Source organism: Haematobia irritans, chromosome 4 (genome assembly GCF_050003625.1).
Source record: "Haematobia irritans isolate KBUSLIRL chromosome 4, ASM5000362v1, whole genome shotgun sequence".
Classification (NCBI taxonomy): domain Eukaryota; kingdom Metazoa; phylum Arthropoda; class Insecta; order Diptera; family Muscidae; genus Haematobia; species Haematobia irritans.
In genome coordinates this window covers 94,455,718-94,477,748 of record NC_134400.1, presented here as the reverse complement: position 1 = coordinate 94,477,748, position 22,031 = coordinate 94,455,718, and the positions used below count along the sequence as shown (strand labels likewise).

Genomic DNA, 22,031 nt, shown 5'->3' with positions numbered 1-22,031 from the left:
TTCGATAGTATAAAGAAAAACTCCACAGTGGTAGAAAGGAAGTGGTGATTAGTTATTGAATGTCCTTTTTTCCATAGAATAAAAAAACGAGATTTGAAAGAGTTATGTATGTACATTGGATCTATAAGATATACGTACAGGTACTGACCGATTTTGGGCAACCAAAAATATTCCCCAATGGTAAGTCATTATTCGCAAGCATACGATACAGCTTGGAAATGGACACAGATACTCCGTGTGCCCCTTTTCAGTAAAAAACTGGGAAAGTAGTAGAGGTGAACAAGTACTTACCAGTGCCATTTTTGCCATACCCCAAACAATACCATATGCCTCCGAATAATGACCCAGCAAAAACTCTCATAAGCAAATAATGTTGTGGATTCTCCACCAAGGGCTGTGTACAAACTTCTACTAAAGACTATAATCCGTAATCATATTATTTGGGTTGTAGTAACAGCTACCGATGGCACGGTATATTAACCCATATGATATCTACAGTGGGGAGCAAATCCGAGTGCATTTTTACCACTTAGGAGTATGCTTTAGTTGCTTAATAAAAAAAATGTTTATTGAGTCCAATTGCTGCAAAATTTATTTCTTTTATACTTTATTTCCTGACAACCAAAAATGTACATTCATATAAATTATATACCCATATTACCGTATTCATCAAACTAAAATAAAAATAAGCCTCCATCCAGTTTTGCAGTTAATGGATAACACATTAAACTTAAATGTTTTAGTTTTTAGCCCATAGCCCATTGTTATTAATTATGATTTTAACTTGACATACTACTACTAAGTTTGTAACTAAATGTGCTGAATTTTGCTATATATCTCATCGCTATTTTTGGTGCTCTTTGATACAATCTCAAGAGCCTTTTAACCAGATACCATAAATTTTCAATATGATTGAGATTGGGACTTTTAAGAATTTCCAAACTTTGCCCCGACAACCATTTATTTACTATTTTGTAAGTGTGCTTGGGTTTGCAAGGTAGGCGCAAACCTCCACAAAGTTAGGGAAAGTTGATTGGAAAATATCAAGATAGTCTACATTCTTCATGATTCCTTATTATTAACCAGCGACTAAGTGTGCCACCATCCCCATACCATGAATCTTCCCGGTTTGCTTGGCTGTTGTTTTTGGAGACTTTGTCGTTACCAGTAATATAACTACTGAGGTCATTACCAGTAATCTTCTTAGCATTGGATGGAAAGTGGTTTATTTTAGTTTCATCTGACCATATAAGTTAATTACAGTCATCAACGGTCCAATTTTTAGGGGATTAACTAGATATTTGCTATTTACTAAATATGTAAACCGATCCCCAGATTTGACCTCCGGAGCCTCTTAGAGGAACAAAATTCATTCGATCCGGTTGAAATTTGGTATGTGGTGTTAGAATATGGTCTATAACAACCATGCAAAGATTGGTCCATATCGGCCCATAATTATATCGGCCCCAACCGAATCCTCCGATTCGGTTGAAATTTGGTCCATCGCGCTACTATATGGCCGCTAACAGCCATGCAGGAATTGGTCCATATCGGTCTATAGTTATATATAGCCAAAATTGGTCCATATCGCCAGAACTAAATAATCTACCAAAATTTTATTTCTATAGAAAATTTTGTCAAAATTTTATTACTATAGAAAGTTTGGTCAACATTTTATTTCTGTAGAAAATTTTGTTAAAATTTTATTTCTGTAGATAATTTTGTCAAAATTTTATTTCTATAGAAAATTTTGCACAAATTTTATTTCTATTATATTTCATGTTAGCCTGATACCGAAACAGGCAATTGACGTCCAAATGCATTATATCTAATTATACAATTATTTTTCGAGCTTTATGTACAAATATAGATAAAGGAATATGGTCAATAGAGCCATTGAAAATCATTTCGAGCCCAAAAATATTATATGCTTGGAAGAATTTTCCCCCAAGAAGATTGTGCTCATTCTCTCACATAATTTTCACTTCCACGAAATTTTTTAGTTCTTCGCACCGTTTTCTGTAATACAAATAATGTTGAAGAAATTATTCAATTTTAAAAATTTTTTAAATTTTACCATTCGCCTGGACGGAGAATCTAACCGAGGACCATACAGTTTGTAAGCCAACACACTATCCACTGGGTTACGTAGCTGTTATAGTCACCAGTAGACAATTATCGTTATAATTTACATTTATATAGCATAGTTTGCAGCGCCCACGAACCCATGCAAACATAATATTATTTAACAGAAACATACATTTGTTCGCCACGTGGAGCAATGGTTAGCATGTCTGCCTTGCATGCAAAGGGTCGTGGGTTCAATCTCTGCTCCCACCGAACACCATTTTTATACCCTTCATCATAGGATGGGGGGTATATTAACTAAGAAACACGCTATCGACTTCAAACTTGACACAAGTAGTTGTTATTGGTGTAGGTCGGATGGTATTGCAAATGGGCCATATCGGTCCACTTTTACATATAGCCCCCATATAAACGGACCCCCAGATTTGGCTTGCGGAGCCTATAAGAATAGCATATGTCATTCGATTTGGCTGAAATTTGGTACATGGTGTAAGTATATGGTCTCTAACAACCATGCACAAACTGGTCCATATCGGTCCATAATTATATATAGCCCCCATATAAACCGATCCCCAGATTTGACCTCCCGAGCCTCTTGCAGAAGGAAAATTTATCCGCTCCGGTTGAAATTTGGTACGTGGTGTTAGTATATTGTCTCTAACAACCATGCAGGAATTGGTCCATATCGGTCCATAATTATATATAGCCCCCATATAAACCGATCCCCAGATTTGTCCTCCGGAGCCTCTTGGAGGAGCAAAATTCATCCGATACGGTTGAAATTTGAAACGTGGTGTTAGTATGTGGCCTCTAACAAACACGATATGGACATGAATTGGTTCATATTGGTCCATAATTATAAATAGCCCCATATAAATCGTTCTCAAGATTAGATCTCCGGAGTCTCTTGGAGAAGCAAAAGTCATCCGATCCGGTTGAAATTTGCAACGTGGTGTTAGTATGTGGCCGCTAATAACCATGCCAAATTTGGTCCATATCCGTCTATAGTTATATATAGCCGATCCCCAATCACACAAAAATTGGTGCACATCGGTTCATAATCATGGTTGCCACTAGAGCCAAAAATAATCTACCAAAATTTTATTTTTATTGAAAACATTGTTAAAATGTTATTTCTATAGAAAATTTTGTCAAAATTTTATTTATATAGAAAATTTTATTTTTATAGAAAATCTTGTAAAAATTTTATTTCTATGGAAAATTTTATCAAAATTTTATTTCTATAGAAAATTTTGTCAAAATTTTATTCCTATAGAAAATTTTGTCAAAATTTTAATTCTTTTGAACATTTTGTCAAATTTTTATTTCTATAGAAAACTTTGACAAAATTTTATTTCTATAAAAAATTTTGACAAAATTTTATTTCTATAGAAAATTTTGACAAAATTTTATTTCTATAGAAAATTTTTTCCAAATGTTAGTTCTATAGAAAATGTTGTCAACATTTTATTTTGTCAAAATTTTATTTCTATAGAAACTTTTATCAAAATTTTATTTCTATACAAAAATTTGTCAAACTTAATTATATACGTATTTAATCAATTTTGACAAAATTTTATTTCTATAGAAAATTTTTTTTCCAAATTTCAGTTCTATGGAAAATGTTTTCAACATTTTATTTTGTCAAAATTTTATTTCTATACAAACTTTTATCAAAATTTTATTTCTATACAAAATTTTGTCAAACTTAATTATATACGTATTTAATCAGCCTTTTTATACCCTCCACCACATCGAAATATTGCTATTATTGGTTAAATTCTGAGTCGATCTAAGCATGTCCGTCCGTCCGTCTGTTGAAATTACGCTAACTTCCGAACGAAACAAGCTATCGACTTGAAACTTGGCACAAGTAGTTGCTACTGATGTAGGTCGGATGGTACGCAGAAAAAAATTTCAGGAAAATTTTTCCAATTAAAATTTTAATTGAGTTTTAAAAAATATTCAATTAAAAATTTAATTGAATCTACAAATTTTTTAATTGAAATAAAAATCAATCACACAAATTAATAGTATCAATTAAATTTTTAATTGGATCAATTAATTTTTTAATTGACTGTCAATTAATTTTTTAATTGACTGTCAATTAATTTTTTAATTGATACTATCATTTCTGTGATTGAAGACATTTCAATTACAAAATTAATTGGATCAATTAATTTCGTGATTGAATCAGAAAAAAAATTTTTTGTGTGTATTGCAAATGGAACATATCGGTCCACTTTAACGTATAGCCCCCATATAAACCGTTCACCAGATTTGGCTTCATCCGATCCGGTTGAAATTTGGCACTTGATGTTAGTATGTGGTCTCTAAAAAACACGCAAGAAGTCCATAATTATATATAGACCCCATATAAATCGATCCCCAGATTTGACCTCCGGAACCTCTTGGAGGATCAAAATTCGTCCGATTCGATTGAAATTTGGTACGTGGTGTTAGTATATGGTCTATAACAACCATGCAACTTCTATCAAAATTTTATTTCTATAGAAAATTTTGCCAAAATTTTATTTCTATAGAAAATGTCGTCAAAATTTTAATTCTATTGAAAATTTTGTTAAAATTTTATTTCTATAGAAAATTTTGACAAAATTTTATTTCTATTAAAAAATTTTGTTAAAATCGATCCCCAGATTTGACCTCCGGAACCTCTTGGAGGATCACAATTCGTCCGATTCGGTTGAAATTTGGTACGTGGTGTTAGTATATGGTCTATAACAACCATGCAACTTCTATCAAAATTTTATTTCTATAGAAAATTTTGTCAAAATTTTATTTCTATAGAAAATTTTGTCCAAATTTTACTTCTATAGAAAATGTTGTCAAGATTTTATTTTGTCAAAATTTTATTTGTAACATACATAAAATATTGCTCTCAAGGCGAAAACACATGCTGTTTTTTTCAAATGCCTCTCTTTGTTCCGAGTGTCTATTCTCTTTTCTCCGAATACTCATTCTAATATTCAAATTTAATAATAATTAGACTTAAGCATATCAAATTTTTGGCCTTATCATAAAACAGTTTTCCGAAACAACATACAAGCGGTTTCACACAAATTGCTCTCCTCCCGGTTTCCATCTCTATTTCTTTCTCTATACTCTCTCTCTCTCTGTCGCTCTCTGTCAAAAATATCACAACATATATATGTTTACTCGAAATTTGTAAATTTGTATATGTTTACATTCACACATATTATTTTTATGAAACATTCATGCCCCAAACATTATATATTCTAACGTATTAACATATGTGTCCAAAACATTTAGTGTTAGTTTAGGAACAGTACATGTTTGCACTTAAATATATTGTGCCCGAAACACATTTTGTTTATATCGGAACATATGAAAAACATATTTTTCTAAAATTGTATGGTTAAAATGGCCATGATTTGGCGCCAATGCATCGATTTATTAATTATTTTTCTAGAAGTATTAGATGAGGTTTTGCAAGAAATTGTTAATCATGTTAATTAAAGGCCCCTCTCAGGTATATAAGGGTTTATCATTTAAAAACAAGATTGCAATTAACACAAAGCTATTGTGAAACGTCTGTGTTTTCCTTTTGAAACCACGGGGTATTTTTAATATTATTTCTATTATTTTCCTTCCGCTATATCTTGCTGTCTTTTCCATAATTTCTTATGCATTTGATATTCAATCTATAAAACGTGAACAAATGATGATAATCGCAAAAAATATGTAGTTATGGATTTTTTTTTTCAAAATCACAAAAAAGTCTGTACTTTTCACGTTAGCCTTATATTGAATAATGATTTAATGATTTAATATTGCAATTATTATTCAAGTTTCTTTAGAAAAAGAATATTAATCTCGAATAATAACTATAATATATAATCACTATATTTCCCATCTTAATCATGATTGAATGTAAACCAAAAATTTCTACAGAAAAGAATTTGGAAAAATTTTCTATAGAAATAAAATTTTGACAAAATTTTCTATAGAAATAAAATTTTGACAACATTTTCTATAGAAAAAAAATTTTGCCAAAATTTTCTATAGAAATAAAATTTTGACAAAATTTTCTTTAGAAATAAAATTTTGACAAAATTTTCTATAGAAATAAAATTTTGACAAAATTTTCTATAGAAATAAAATTTTGACAAAATTTTCTATAGAAATAAAATTTTGACAAAATTTTCTATAGAAATAACATTGTGACAATGTTTTCTATAAAAACAAAATTTTGGTAGGTTATTTTTGGCTCGAGTGGCAACCATGATTATGAACCGATATGGACCAATTTGTGTGTGATTGGGGATCGGCTATATATAACTATAGACCGATACGGATTAATTTTGGCATGGTTATTAGTGGCCTTACACTAACACCGGAGTTCAAATCTGGGGAACGGTTTATATGGGGGCTATATATAATTATGGAGCGATATGGACCAATTCTTGCGTGTTTCTTAGAGACCATATACTAACACCACGTACCAAATTTCAATTGGATCGGATGACTTTTGCTCTTCCAAGAGGCTCCGGAGGTCAAATCTGGGGATCGGTTTATATGGGGGCTATATATAATTATGGGCCGATGTGAACCAATTTTTGCATGGTCATTAGAGAACATATACCAACACCATGTATCAAATTTCAGCCGGATCGGATGAAATTTGGTTCTCTTAGAGGCTCCGCAAGCCAAATCGGGAGATCGGTTTATATGGGGGCTATATATAATTGTGGACCGATTTGGACCAATTTTTGCATGGTTGTTAGAGACCATATACTAACACCATGTACCAAATTTCAGCCGGATCGCATGAAATTTGGTTCTCTTAGAGGCTCCGCAAGCCAAATCGGGGGATTGGTTTATATGGGGGCTATATAATTATGAACCGATATGGACCAATTTTTGCATGGTTGTTAGAGACCATATACTAACACCATGTAACAAATTTCAGGCGGATCGGATGAAAGTTGCTTCTCTTAGAGCAATCGCAAGTCAAATTTGGGGGTCCGTTTATATTGGGGCTATACGTACAAGTGGAACGATATGGCCCATTTGCAATACCAACCGACCTACATCAATAACAACTACTTGTGCCAAGTTTCACGTCGATAGCTTGTTTCTTTCGGAAGTTAGCGTGATGTCAACAGACGGACGGACGGACATGCTCAGATCGACTCAGAATTTCACCACGACCCAGAATATGTATATATACTTTATGGGGTCTTAGATCAATATTTCGATGTGTTACAAACGGAATGACAAAGTTTATATACCCCCATCCTATGGTGGAGGGTATAAAAAGAACGATATGTTTGACAAAATTTTCTATAGAAATAAAATTTTGAAAAAGTTTCTATAGAAATACAATTTTGACAACATTCTCTATAGAATTAAAAATTTGACAAAATTTTCTATAGAAATAAAATTTTATCAAAATTTTCTATAGAAATAAAATTTTGACAAAATTTTCAATAGAATTAAAATGTTGACAACATTCTCTATAGAATTAACAATTTGACAAAATTTTCTATAGAAATACAATTTTGATAGATTATTTTTGGCTCGAGAGGCAACCATGATTATGAATCGATATGGACCAATTTTTCGGCTATATATAACTATAGACCGATATGGACCAATTTTGGCATGGTTATTAGGGGCCATATACTAACATCACGTTCCAAATTTCAACCGGATCGGATGAATTTTGCTCCTCCAAGAGGTTCCGGAGATAAAATCTGGGAAACGGTTTATATGGGGGCTATATATAATTATGGACCGATAGGGACCAATTCGTGTCCATATCGTGTTTGTTAGAGACCACATACTACCACCACGTTCCAAATTTCAACCGAATCTGATGAATTTTGCTCCTCCAAGAGGCTCCGGAGGACAAATCTGGGGATCGGTTTACATGGGGGCTATATATAATTATGGACCCATATGGACCAATTCTTGCATGGTTGTTAGAGACCATATACTAACACCACGTACCAAATTTCAACCGGATCGTATAAATTTTGCTCCTACAAGAGGCTCGGGAGGTCAAATCTGGGGATCGGTTTATATGGGGGTTATATATAATTATAAACCGATATGGACCAATTTCTGCATGGTTGTTAGAGACCACATATTAATACCATGTACCAAATTTGAGCCGGATCGGATGAAATTTGCTTCTCTTATAGGGTCCGCAAACCAAATCTGGGGATCGGTTTATATGGGCGCTATATATAATTTTGGACCGATATGGACCAATTTTGGCATGGTTGTTGTAGAGCATGTACTTACACCATGTACCAAATTTCAGCAAGATCGGATGACATATGTTACTCTTATAGGCTCCGCAAGCCAAATTTGGGGGTCCGTTTATATGGGGGCTATACGTAAAAGTGGCCCATTTGCAATACCATCTGACCTACATCAATAACAACTACTTGTGCTAAGTTTGAAGTCGATAGCTTGTTTCGTTCGGAAGTTAGCGTGATTACAACAGACGGACGGACATGCTTAAATCGACTCAGAATTTCACCACGACCCAGAATATATATACTTTATGTGATCTTAGAGCAATATTTCGATGTGGTACAAACGGAATGACAAAGTTAATATGCCCCCTTCCTATGGTGGAGGTTATAAAAATTAACTACAAATAAAAAAACATCTTAAGCAACAGATCATTCCCATTTTAACAACGCTGTAGTTCATTCTTACTATTTTTGAGAAGTGTACGAAAAACTTCTTCTGTTTTAGTTAGAATTGAACTAATTTATATGTCATTGAAATTTTACTGCCATTTAGTTCATAAAATTTTTGAGACATACTTGGAATAAAGAATAAATCGTTGGGCTGGGGTAGTAAATTTTACTACAAATGCGCCCTAATTTTAAAGTTTAAAGAAATAATGAACTATTTTGGGAGAAGTGCGAATTTAGTAAATCTTTAAGCTTCATTTTTTTCAGTTTTTTAGTTCATGTACTAATGTACACAAAAATTATTAGAGGCTTTAATGAAATAGAGGGTTCACTTTTTTTGAGTGTGAGATGTGTGCCATAAACCTACATATCGAAAATTGAAGCATAATAAAAATCAATTATAATAATTATAATTGAAATAAAAATTAGCCCTCTAATGCCCGATCCCGCCTTTAGGCTGGCTTCATTAAATAAGGAAGCTTTTAGTAAAACACACCTTAATACAACAAAAATGAATAAAATAACAAGTATATACGACGTAAGTTCGGCCAGACCGAAGCTTATGTACCCTCCATCATGGATTGCGTAGAAACTTCTTCTAAACACTGCCATCCACAATCGAATTACTTAAGTTGGGGTAACGCTTGCCGATGGCAAGGTATCTTAAAACCTCCTAACACCATCTTCTAAATTGTATGTAAGTCCATACGTGGTATGTATTAAATCAAAAAAGATCGATCCAATACGTATATAATTCAGTTTGACAAAGTAGACATAAAATTTTGACAAAATTTTCTACAGAAATAAAATTTTAACAAAATTTTCTATAGAAATAAAATATTCACAAAATTTTCTATAGAAATAAAAATTTTGACAAAATTTTCTATAGAAAGAAAATTTTGACAAAAATTTCTACAGAAATAAAATTTTAACAAAATTTTCTATAGAAATAAACTTTTGACAAAATTTTCTATAGAAATAAAATCTTGGTAGATTATTTTTGGCTCGAGTGGCAACCGTGATTATGAACCGAAAAAAATATGAACAAAATTTTCTATAGAAATAAAATTTTGACAAAATTTTCTATAGAAATAAAATTTTGACAATGATGAAATTTGGTACATGGTATTGGTATATGATCTCTAACAACCGTGCAAAAATTGGTCCATATCGGTTCATAATTATATATAGCCCCCATATAAACCGATCCCCAGATTTGGTTGGCGAAGTCTCCAAGAGTAGCAAATTTCATCCAATCCGGTTGTAATTTGGAACATGGTGTTAGTGTATGATCTTTAACAACCCTGCCAGAATTGGTCCATATCGGTCCATAATTATATATAGCCCCCATATAAACCGATCCCCAGATTTGGCTTTCGAAGTCTCCAAGACAAGCAAATTTCATCCAATCCGGTTGTAATTTGGAACATGGTGTTAGTGTATGATCTTTAACAACCGTGCCAGAATTGGTCCATATCGGTCCATAATTATATATAGCCCCCATATAAAACGTTCTCCAGATTTGACCTCCGGAGCCTCTTGGAGGAGCAAAATTCATCCGATCCGGTTCAAATTAGGAACGTGGTGTTAGTATATGGTCGCTAAGAACCATACCAAAATTGGTCCAATCACACAAAAATTGGTCCATATCGGTTCATAATCATGGTTGCCACTAGACCCAAAAATAATCTACCAAAATTTTATTTCTATAGAAAATTTTGTCAAAATTTCAGCCGGATCGGATGAAATATGCTTCTCTTAGAGGCTCCACAAGCCAAATCTGGGGATCGGTTTATATGGGGGCTATATATAATTATGGACCGATATGGACCAATTTTTGCATGGTTGTTAGAGACCATATACCAACATCATGTACCAAATTTCAGCCGGATCGGATGAAATGTGCTTCTCTTTTAGGCTCCGCAAGCCAAATCTGGGGATCGGTTTATATGGGGGCTAAATATAATTATGGACCGATGTGGACCAATTTTTGCATGGTTGTTAGAGACCATATACCAACACCATGTACCAAATTTCAGCCGGATCGGATGAAATATGCATCTGTTAGAGGCTCCACAAGCCAAATCTGAGGGTCCCTTTATATGGGGGCTATACGTAAAAGTAGACCGATATGGCCCATTTTCAATACCATCGGACCTACATCGATAACAACTACTTGTGCCAAGTTTCAAGTCGATAGCTTGTTTCGTTCGGAAGTTAGCGCGATTTCAACAGACGGACGGACGGACGGACATGCTTAGATCGACTCAGAACTTCACCACGACCCAGAATATATATACTTTATGGGGTCTTAGAGCAATATTTCGATGTGTTACAAACGGAATGACAAAGTTAATATACCCCCATCCTATGATGGAGGATATAAAAAGAAAACTTAGTTGAACCAGTTTAAGAGTCTTTGCAGCATATACTGAATTTTACCGTTTAAATTTTTCTTGATAAGTTTTCTTGCTTTTGTGTCGTTAACATTGAATATTTAATCAGTTGACAAAAAATTGCGGCATTAGTTAACCCTCTAATTAGTCACTATTTTTATTAAGACAATTACGAAAATAACTGGTTGAATGGAATGGTTGAATCTAAAATATTCAATTCATCACAACACTTCAATTACTACACCCACACTGAAAAAAAAATATTAACATTATATTAGGTTAGGTTAGGTATAGTGGCAGCCCAATTTATCAGGCTCACTTAGACTATTCAGTCCATTGTGATACCACAGTGGTGAACTTCTCTCTTATCACAGTGCTGCCCGATTCCATGTTAAGCTCAATGACAAGGAACCTCCTTTATATAGCCCAGTCCGAACGGCATTCCACATTGCTGTGAAACCACTTAGTGAAGCTTTGAAACACTCAGAAATGTCAGCAGCATTACTGAGGTGGGATAATCCACTGCTGAAAAACTATTTGGTGTTTGGTCGAAACTGGACATGAACCCACGACCCTGTGTATGCAAAGCGGGCATGCTAAGCATTGCACCACGGTGGCTCCCTTTACATGATATTAAAGATTACGCAACCTAAATTTTAGGATGTGCAATTTACAAAATAATAAGAACAAATTTCTTTAAAATAATGAAATTTGTATACCCTAAACCACATAGTGGTCAGGGTATAATAACTTTGATCTGCCAAAAAATGTGCCTACCAGAAATATTGACTTTAGAACCCATAAAATATATGCCGATCGACTCAGCATTACCTCCTGAGTCGATCTAGCGCTTGGTGTCCGTCCGTCTGTCCGTCTGTCCGTCCATGCATTTGTTGTTCGCAGGATTCGCAATTATTAACCAATTTTGATGAAATTTAGTATGTGGCGTTTCTTTGGTACAGACACGAACGCTATTGAATTTAGATATATCTCCCATATATATGTATCGTCCGATTTCGATAAATTGGGTCAGATTGCGTCAAATTTGCCACAAAGTAATCCAATCGACCACCCTTTAAGTGTCTCAACTTTCATTGAAATCGGTTCAGATTTAGATATAGCTCCCATATATATGTATAACCCGATTTACCCACATTTGGCCATAAGTCCCTTATTTATCAACCGATCTGACAAAGTTGGTCAAATCTAGTTTTTTATAGCACTTACTATATGTGCAAAAAATCATCGAAATCGGTTCAGATTTAACTATAGCTCCCATATACATCACAAATTTGGCCATAAAACCCTTATTTATCAACCGATCTTACTCAAACTAGGCTTACTCTAATCTTCTATAGCACTGACTCTATGTGCAAAATATCATCCAAATTGGTTCAGATTTAGATATAGCTCCCATACATATGTAGCGCCCGATTTTCCCAAATTTGGCCATAGAACCCTTATTTATTAACTGACCTTGCTCAGAATTGGCTAGATCCCGTCCTCTTTAGTACTAACTATATGTGCAAAATTTCGTCGAAATCGGTTCAGATGTAGATATAGCTCCCATATATATGTATCTCTCGAATTTGAAAAATGTTGCCCCTATTAACCTTATGTTTGACCATAGAGGCCTCATGTCTTAACTGATCTTACTAAAATTTAGTACAAGGTATCCTTCTGTGGTTTCAATTAAACCTGGAAAATATCATCTAAATCGGGTCAGATTTAGATATAGCTCCCATATATATATACATCGCTCGATTTTCCCAAATTTGGCCATAATACTCTTATTTATTTACCAATGCTACTCAAGTTTAAATTTTTTATGTACTATTCGATCGTGTTTAGACTTACATGTAACTCTTACATAGTAATATTGCCCGATTTTCCCAAATTTTGATTTATTATCCACATTAATTGATCGATTTCCTCGTTTTTAATAACTACTATATATAATATCAGATATTTCTGCTCAGATTGTGCCAAAACTCCCATAAAAATGTACCCCTTAATGTTCTTACATATGGAAATGCGGTTTATCGCTCAAATCAATACCAAAGTTATCCCACAAATGTTAATCTATTCTAATTCAGTAGGGGTGGTTTATGGTATGATATAGTCGGCCCCGCCCGACTTTATGCGTTACTTACTTGTTTAATAATGGACTCAATATTAGTGTCATACTAACTCTTTAGGTGCAAAATAAACTATAGCTCCTAATATTAGACATTTCTGCTCAGATTGCGACAAGACGCCCATAAACATGTACGCCCCTTTATGTTCTTAAATATGGAAATCTCCAAAACCTATACTAATGATACCCCACAAATGCTTATGTTTACTTATTCAGTAGGGGTGGTTTAGGGTATGATATAGTCGGCCCCGCCCAACTTTCTACTTTACCCATTTGTTATTTATAACCATAGCTCCAAAAGTTTATTCATTAAATATAGGAGGCAAATTTGTAATTTGCGTCCCTCCGTTAAAAACGCATATTTTTGAACTAAGGCAGACTTTCCATAAAGTAATGAAACACATTTTTGATTTAAAAAAAGAAATTTAAGATAAAAACGTTTTAAAAAGCTTATTAAGACTTGTTATGAGGATTAAGTTTTTATACCCTCCATCATAGGATGGGGGTATATTAACTTTGTCATTCCGTTTGTAACACATCGAAATATTGCTCTAAGACCCCATAAAGTATATATATTCTGGGTCGTGGTGAAATTCTTAGTCGATCTAAGCATGTCCGTCCGTCCGTCCGTCTGTTGAAATCACGCTAACTTCCGAACGAAACAAGCTATCGACTTGAAACTTTGCACAAGTAGTTGTTATCGATGTAGGTCGGATGGTATTGAAAATGGGCCATATCGGTCCACTTTTACGTATAGACCCCATACAAAGGGACCCCCAGATTTGGCTTGTGGAGCCTCTAACAGAAGCATATTTCATCCGATCTGGCTAAAATTTGGTACATGGTGTTAGTATATAGTCTCTAACACCCATGCACACATTGGTCCATATCGGTCAATAATTATATATAGCCCCCATATAAACCGATCCCCCGATTTGGCTTGTTGAGCCTCAAAGAGAAGCAAATTTCATCCTATCCAGCTGAAATTTGGCACATGGTGTTGGTATATGGTCCTTAACAACCTTGCGAAAATTGGTCCACATCGATCCATAATTATCTATAGCCCCCATATAAAACGATCCCCAGATTTGGCTTGCAGAGCCTCAAAGAGAAATAAATTGCATCCGATACGGCTGAAATTTGGTACACGGTATTAGTATATGGTCCTTAACAACCATGAAAATATTGGTCCATATCGGTCCATAATTATACATAGCCCCCATATAAACCGATCCCCAGATTTGAATTCCGGAGCCTCTTAGAGAAGCAAAATTCATCCGATCCAGTTGAAATTTGCAACGTGGTGTTAGTATATGGCCGCTAATAACCATGGCAAAATTGGTTCATATCGGTCTATAGTTATATATAGCCGATCCCCAATCACACAAAAATTGGTCCATATCGTTTCATAATCATGGTTGCCACTCGAGCCAAAAATAACCTAGCAAAATTTTATTTCTATAGAAAATGTTGTCAAAATTTTAATTATTTTTATTATTTTTTGAGAATTTTGTCAAAATGTTATTTCTATAGAATATTTTGTTAAAATCGTATTTCTAGAGAAAATTTTGTCCAAATTTTACTTTTATAGAAAATGTTGTCAAAATTTTATTTCTGTAGAAAATTTTGTCAAACTTAATTATAAACGTATTTAATCGGCCTTTTTATACCCTCCACCATAGGATGGGGGTATATTAACTTTGTCATTCCGTTTGTAACACATCGAAATATTGTTACAATAAAGTATATATATTCTGGGTCGTGGTGAAATTCTGAGTCGATCTGAGCATGTCCGTCCGTCCGTCCGTCCGTCTGTTGAAATCACGCTAACTTCCGAACGAAACAAGCTATCGACTTGAAACTTGGCACAAGTAGTTGTTATTGATGTAGGTCGGATGGTATTGTAAATGGGCCATATCGGTTCACTTTTACGTATAGCCCCCATATAAACGGACCCCCAAATTTGGCTTGCGAGGCCTCTAAGAGAAGCAAATTTCATCCGATCCGGCTGAAATTTGGTACATGGTGTTAGTATATGGTCTCTAACAATCATGCAAAAGTTGGTCCACATCGGTCCATAATTATAAATAGCCCCATATAAACCGATCCCCCGATTTGTCTTGCAAGGCCTCTAAGAGACGCAAATTTCATCCGATCCGGCTGAAATTTGGTACATGGTGTTAGTATATGGTCTCTAACAACCATGCAAAAATTGGTCCACATCGGTCCATAATTATATATAGCCCCCATATAAACCGATCCCCCGATTTGGCTTGCGAGGCCTCTAAGAGAAGCAAATTTCATCCGATCCGGCTGAAATTTGGTACATGATGTTAGTATATGGTTTCTAACAACCATGCAAAAATTGGTCCACATCGGTCCATAATTATATATAGCCCCCATATAAACCGATCCCCCGATTTGGCTTGCGGAGCCTCTAAGAAACGAAAATTTCATCCGATACGGCTGAAATTTGGTATATGTTCTCTAATGACCATGCAAAAATTGGTCCATATCGGTCCATAATTATATATAGCTCCCATATAAATCGATTCCCAGATTTGTCCTCCGGAGCCTCTTCGAGGAGCAAAATTCATCCGATCCGGTTGAAATTTGCAACATGGTGTTAGAATGTGGCCCCTAACAAACACGCCAGAATTGGTCCATATCGGTCCATAATTATATATAGCCCCCATATAAACCGTTCCCCAGATTTGATCTCCGGAGCCTCTTGGAGGAGCAAAATTCATCCGATCCGGTTGAAATTTGCAACGTGGTCTTAGTATAAGGCCGCTAATATCCATGCCAAAATTGGTCCATATCGGTCTATAGTTATATATAGCCGATCCCCAATCACACAAAAATTGGTCCATATCGGTTCATATCCGTGGTTGCCACTCGAGCCAAAAATAATCTACCAAAATTTTATTTTTATGGAAAACATTGTCAAAATGTTATTTCTACAGAAAATTTTGTAAAAACTTTATTTTTATATAGAAATAGATTTATATAGAAAATCTTGTAAACATTTTATTTCTATAGAAAATTTTGTCAACATTTTATTTCTATAGAAAATTTTGTCAAAATTTTATTTCTATTGGCAATTTTTTCTAAATTTTATTTCTATAGAAATTTTTTTTCAAATTTTACTTCTATAGAAAATGTTGTCAAAATTTTATTTTGTCAAAATTTTATTTTTATAGAAACTTTAAACTTAATTATATACGTATTTAATCGGTCTTTTTTAGTTTAATATATACTACGTATGGACTACCTTGTTATTTAGAAGACGGTGTTAGCCATCGGCAAGTGTTACCGCAACCCAAGTAATTCGATTGTGGATGACAGTGTTCTGTAGAAGTTTTTACGCAATCCATGGTGGAGGGTACATAAGCTTCGGCCTGGCCGAACTTACGGCCGTATATACTTGTTAAGTTTAATATATACCACGTATGGACAACGTGGTATATATTACGGTATTATGAAGTTTTAAGATACCTTACCATCGGCAAGTGTTACCGCAACCCAAGTAATTCGATTGTGGATGACAGTCTCCAGTAGAAGTTTCTACGCAATCCATGGTGGAGGGTACATAAGCTTCGGCCCGGCCGAACTTACGGCCGTATATACTTGTTTTTACTTTGAAGTATCCGTTATAATTTGGATTTTTAAATTGTCATTTCTTTGTACGTGAATAGCTTTATTAACCCTACGGTCCATAACCGGGTACCCGGGTAACAATTTAAAATTTAAAGTGCTGCTGTTCCTACAATATTGAAGATATCAACACGAAACTCCGAATCATCAGCCATTTCGGCTAAACTTAGAGACTACAAAAAGGATTATCACATTTGGTTAAATATTTAGCGAAAAACTGAGTGTAATGTTTTTGCATATAGGGGTCCATGACCAGGGTACCCGGGTACCTTAGTGCAAATTATAAATTATTTTTATTTCTATTGGTATATAGGCTTTTTTTCGACGCAGTGTTCCGACAATGTTTAGTTTGAAGGCCTACAAAAAAGATTATCACATTTGGTTAAATATTTTAGCCTAAAACTGAGTGTAATGTTTTTGCATACAGGGGTCCATGACCAGGGTACCCGGGTACCTTAGTGCAAATTATAAATTATTTTTCATTTCTATTGGTATATAGGCTTTGTTTCGACGCAGTGTTCCGACAATGTTTAGTTTGAAGGACATCAGCTGTTTTGCCAGTGGCAGCGTCGTAAAAAAAATTGTCCATGGTGATATTACGTCTGCTACGATGGTATGGCCCCACCAAATCTCTGACTACTCTTTCGCCTAGGATATGAATTTTTAGCATCGCATATCCACCATACCTTGATACCGTATTTCGCAGGCTTTGATGGAATATACTGTGTAAATTTCGTTCTGCCGCGGTACGAATACAATTGTACGTCGATTGTTAAATTTTCTGTAGGCACATAATACTTTACGAGATTGGCGTTCAACATTATCCAAATATCTCGTATTGGAGCAGCTTTGTGCCTTCCATTATCAGATTCCAATGAATGCGTATATTTCTTCCACTGTCGTATCCCTCCACTTCAATTGGCGCTTTGTTGGATTCGCTGCATTGTAGGCATCATAGGTCGAATTGGCTTTTTTGTTGGTATGACGCACGATTATATCGACCATTTCTATTGTAAAATAGCTCTTGAAGCATTGCTTGCCAGTCATACTTTCCGTCATTCGTAATGGACCACTGCGTGTTCTAATGATGTTGTGACTCCTTATTTGTTGAAAAAAAAAAACTGGTGTTGTTTGCCACTGAGTACCATCACGTGCAATCATACATCCTGTTGTGCTTGATGTTGGTGCATTTTCTTCAACAATATCACTTTCATTGTCACTCTCATCTTCAAATACATCTTGTTCAATTTGCATTGGCGTATCAATAGCGTTTGAAGTTTCGTTGTAATTTTCCCAGTCTTCAATCTCTGAGTCTTGCACTTCTCCTGCAAATACCTCTTGTTCTTCCTCAATTGGCCCGGAAGCGTCGTCATCCAAAGTCATATCATCAAGTAAAGACTCAATATATATTCCTCTGGCTTCACCCAGAGAAGGAATATGATCACCTCAAACATGTTTCAAGAGCAAAATGTTATTTTTGTATGGTGACCATGTAACATGTTTGTCACTAAAATATCATTTTCTCGTCAAATATAACCTGCTTGCCGAAATCAGATACATGATTTCCGAGAAAATAAGATGGTTGCGAAAACCATGTTACATGGTCACCGCCCAAAAAATAACATTTTGCTCTTAAAGCATGTTTGAGGTGATCATATTCCTTCTCTGGGTGTTCTTCACTCAAACGCAGATATTGTCTTTCAGTTAAAAATTCTTTGTTGCAGTTCATTTTTCTTCAACTTCATTGTACAACTGTTTAGCTTATCATGACGAAATGTGTAACTGTACACTTGCTACCAAAAAACACAAACAAATCACAAACATGAAACTTGTACAGTTGAGACGTAAAAACTAAGCGTTTCTAATAATCTGCGACGATATATACTATTTTATTTGAAAATGAACGAAAAAACTGCACTAGGTACCCGGGTCCCTGGTTATGGACTCCCGTTCATCCAGCTGGTTATGGACCGTAGGGTTAATATACCGCAAAAAGAGAATGAAAGCGCCATAAATAAGATCTGCAAACGAAATTAAAAGAAAATTGCATCGCATTTGATTAAAACTAATATTTGTTTTTCGTAGCGTAGCGGTTTTTTGGTAAACGCTCCGCTCCGGGTTTTAAAAATATCGCTCCCGATCCCTTATGTAAATTTGGCACAATGTAATCTTCTATGGTATCAACTAAATCTGTAATTATCTTAATCGGTTCAGATTTAGATATAGCTCACATATATATGTATCGCACGATTTTCCAAATTTGGCCATAATACCCTTATTTATCAACCGATATTATGCAAAGTTGGCACAATGCAATGTTTTATAGTATCAATTAAACCCGCAAAAAATCATCTAAACCGTTGCAGATTTAGATATAGCTCCCGTGTATATGTATCGACCTATTTTCCCACAGTATAGCTACTAATACTATTTATTGACCAAGCTCACCATACCATAATACCCCTATTTATTCTTTAGTTTCAATTAAATCTGACAAAACTTTTTGAAATCGTTTCAGATTTAGATATAGCTCCCATATATGTGTATCGCCCGATTTCGCTATGGTTATATTGACATACTTAGGAGTCATACCAGGCTTGCCATGTGTTCTATATAAAATCTCCAAAAAGTTTTACAAATAATTCTACAATGTATGTTACAATGTTTTAATCGTTAAATAATTCGGGTCTATATGGGAGCTACATCTAATATTGGACAAGTGTGGACCAATTTTTGAGTGGTTTCTTAAACATTATCTATCAAATTATTTGTAGAATAAGTTTCTGTATAAAGTTTCAACCAACTATCACCATTCGTTCGAAAGTTAACGTGAGTTCTACAGATGGACTAACGGACTTGCTTCATCACAAGTAAGAGGATAGCTACTTTATGGGGACTCCGACCAATATTTTTGTGTGTTACAAACACAATGACAAAGTTAGTATACCATCTTTCATACATTGTGGGATATAAAAATTAATGTATAAAATTTTTCAATTTCCCCTCCAACGGATAACTTTATTACCTTCTAAAACGGCACATATGCACATTATTTCCTCCTAACTCCTACACATGTTTTGTGTCCTTTAAGCCCTAGGATATGACCATTTCTTTATGCCTCCGTTTATTCTGGCTTTCATTCCATTTCCAATTTACGACTTTTGTGCACAGCACCGAGTGTTCGTTTTTATTATCCATAGTCGTATTGGTATAATAAATATGCTTTGTTATCCTTTTGCCAATACTTATTCCATTGAATTGCATTCCCCATTTCCTGTATGCATCATAAATCCTCTATGAGTTTGGTTATGTGTAGGCAGTGGTCTTTGAAAATTCAGCACATGTTGTGGTGGCCTTTTGAGTTTCCTTAACATCTACATTTTTAAAGGAAAACAAATAAAAGGATGTGGGGGATATTCAACAAGGCCCCTTTGAAGATGTACACCGCTCAAAAGACATCATAAGACGCTATTTGAATTTCTACAAAAAGAATTCACTTGTGCCATATGTGTGAAAGGATACTGATTGATGGCATATTAGAGTCGAATAAAGGTTTTCAATTTGAATGGGGGCACTGTGTAAAGCAAACCACTACGAGTAGTAACACTGAAAAATACATATCTCTTACCACATACAAATGTCAAAATCGAGGGATGTTCCATCGCATTTTTCACTACACCTAAAGAATTTTCTTCGTAAAAAGAACGTAAAATTACGTTAAAAGTACGAAATTTGTCATTGTTTTAGAAACAAAAACAATCATAAAAAGTACGAAATATTTCGTTCTTTTTACGAAGAATATTCTTCCAAATTTTTCGTACTTTGTAAGAAATAACTTCGTACTTTTTATGAAAACGTTTCATACTTTCTATGAAGCAATTTCGTTCTTTTTATGAAATTGTTACGTACTTTTATTGAAACAATTTCGCATTTTTCATGAAAAACTTTCGTACTTTTTGTGAAAAATGTTCGGACTTTTAGAAAAAAAAATTTTAAGTCTAAAGTGCATTTGGTCGTAGTTACAAGTTTGAAAAATGTCATCACTACTTTACATCTTAAGTTTTTTAATAATTTTCCATTTGGTTGCCTCATTCTTATTCATAACATCCTGTCAGCCAAATGAGAAGTAGCATAGACATGCATTAAAAACTGAAATAAAGGAATACTCTCAACCACATTATCACAGACAATTTTAGGTCGCGAACGGAAATTTACAACTTCAATGAAACTTCTTCGTTATTTCAAAGAAAATGTTTTGTTCATTTTATGAAGAAATTTTAACGCAGAATATTTCGTAAAATTTCATAAATTCTTAAAAACTTCTTCACAAAAGTCATGAATTTTGAAGAAAGTTTCGTTAAAAGTATGAAATGCATCAAACCCAGGACCGGTGCAAGACTACACACAAAAAAATGTTTCTGATTCAATCACGAAATTAATTGATCCAATTAATTTTTTCATTGAAATGTCTTCAATAACAGAAATGATAGTATCAATTAAAAAATTAATTGAAGGTCAATTAAAAAATTAATTGATCCAATTAAAAAATTAATTGATACTATTAATTTTTGTGATTGATTTTTGTTTCAATTAAAAAATTTGTTGATTCAATTAAATTTTTAATTTAATATTATTTAAAACTCAATTAAAATTTTAATTGGAAAATTTTTCGTGAAATTTTTTTTTGTGTAGCGTCTGGTATGTAAGGACCAGTCACAGTTTAGGTCAAAACGTATGGAAGGAAGGAACCGCTCACTTTAACATGTATATGTTATTGACGGGTACATTTATTCTGGGATAATTTGACTGCATTTCAGTAAATGTGTTGATCCAATAAGATTTTAATATCAAGAGAGTATACACCCTCAAAAAAAATCACTTCTGTAACTTATACCCCAAACACATTTTGCTTCAAACATATTTTCAGGATTGGTGCAAATAAAATATTGTTTGTATTGTTCAAACATATTAGGTCTCGCCTTAGGCATACACTGGTAGAAAACAATTTTAATTAAATTTTCTATGTGTGGATATATTTTTAAGGCGCCAATTGGTTAC

The 22,031-nt window shown here is 34.2% G+C and overlaps 1 protein-coding gene across 1 annotated transcript in view; it reads right to left on the bottom strand.

Moving 5' to 3' along the window:
- The window catches only part of Dnah3 (dynein heavy chain 3, axonemal), a 671,994-nt gene that overhangs the window by 413,495 nt on the left and 236,468 nt on the right, over positions 1-22,031 (bottom strand). The window lies entirely within an intron of this gene.